At 36.8% G+C, this 1,689-nt stretch overlaps 1 pseudogene; it reads left to right on the top strand.

Moving 5' to 3' along the window:
* Window positions 1-331: 331 nt before the first annotated feature.
* LOC107516147 lies at window positions 332-1,005 on the top strand (annotated as a pseudogene).
* Window positions 1,006-1,689: the final 684 nt, after the last annotated feature.

Genomic DNA, 1,689 nt, shown 5'->3' with positions numbered 1-1,689 from the left:
TGAAGCTAAAGCAGTGATTAGAGGGAAATTTATAGTGGTAAAATGCATACTTTAAGGAAAAAGAAAGATCTCAAATCAATAGCAAATCTCTCACCTTAATACACTGGGAAAGGAAGGACAAACTAAACCTAAGCAATCAGAAAAAAAGGAAGTAGTAAAAATTAGAGTGGAAATTAATGAAATAAAAATAAAAAACAACAGAGAACATAAAGGAACCCAGAAGTTAGTTCTTTGGGGAAAAAAAGATGACTCAAATTATTAGAATCAGAAATAAAAGAGAAGATATTAATACCAACAATACAAAAACATAAAAGGATTATAAAGGAATACTATGAACAATTGTATTCCAACTTATATGAAATGGACAAATTCTTAGGAAGACAAACTCCTAAAACTGACTCAAGAAGAAATAGACTAGTCTTTTGTGGATGGCGGCGAACAGGGAGAAAGCTCTAAAAGGCCTCAGTACACCATGAGACTACAAGGTGGTGGGGAGCTGCCCGTCATCCTCAAGTGCCCCACGCTGCCCCTTTACCACATGTGCATCTCTGTTCTTAACCTTGTCATAGCCAAGTCATCCTTCTGGTCTTTGTGTCTCAGTTGATGAAGATGAAGAAGTCTTCAGGGGCAATTGTCTCCTGTGCGCAGGTGTTCAAGAAATCCCCTCTGCGGGTGAAGAATTTTGGCATCTGGCTGCGCTATAATTCCACAGCAGCACCACAACATGTACCAGATGTACCAGGACCTGACCACCATGGTGCTGTAACCCAGGGCTATGGAGACATGGAGGCCCAGCACTGCACCCCTGCAAATTCAATCATAAAAGTAGAAGAAATCACAGCCAGCAAGGGTGGCCAACTTGTGGTCAAGTTGTTCCAGGACTCTAAGATCAAGTTCCTGCCCCATAGGGTCCTCTGTTGCCACCAGCACTAGCCACATTTCACCACCAAGAGGTTCAATACCTTCTTTGAGATTCACGGTCTGTTCCCTAATCTGCCCAAATAAACTCTTTGGAAAAATTAGGGTGCTCAAAAAAAAAAAAAAAAAAAAGGAGAAAGAGAAAGGAAAAAAATAGAAAAGCCTAAGGCTGTGTAGCTTAAATTCCACTAAACATTTTTAAATAATAAATACAAATTCTCCACAAACTCATCCAAAACATAGAAGAGGAGGGCACATTTTCCAACTCACTTCATAGAGCCCGTATTATCCTAACACCAAAACCAGACAAAAGCATTACGAGAAAAAAATTACAAATATCTCTTATGAATATAGACAAAAGTATCCTGTACAAAATACTAGCAAACACAATCCAGCAACATATGAAAAGAATTATAAATACTATACTATGTCCAAGTGAGCTTTATGCCAGGAATGCAAAATTGTTTCAATATCTGAAAATCAATTAATGTAATACACTATATCAACAGAATAAAGAACACATGATCATTTCAATAGAAACAGGAAAAGCATTTGACAAAATGCTTTTAACACTTTCTCATGATTAAAAAAAATAACTCAACAAACAAGAATAGAAGGGAACTTTTTCAAATTTGTTAAGAGAGTTGTATAAGAAACCCATAGTTATTATCAGTCTTAATGCTAAAAAGACTGGATGCTTTCCTCCTAAGATAGGAACATGACAAAAGTGTCTATTTTTGTCACTTTTAGCCAACATTCTACTGGAGTTTT

This window comes from Rousettus aegyptiacus, unplaced genomic scaffold (assembly GCF_014176215.1).
Source record: "Rousettus aegyptiacus isolate mRouAeg1 unplaced genomic scaffold, mRouAeg1.p scaffold_m13_p_5, whole genome shotgun sequence".
Taxonomy (NCBI): domain Eukaryota; kingdom Metazoa; phylum Chordata; class Mammalia; order Chiroptera; family Pteropodidae; genus Rousettus; species Rousettus aegyptiacus.
Note: the sequence above shows the minus strand (reverse complement) of the source record. Positions and strands in the feature narration are given on the sequence as shown.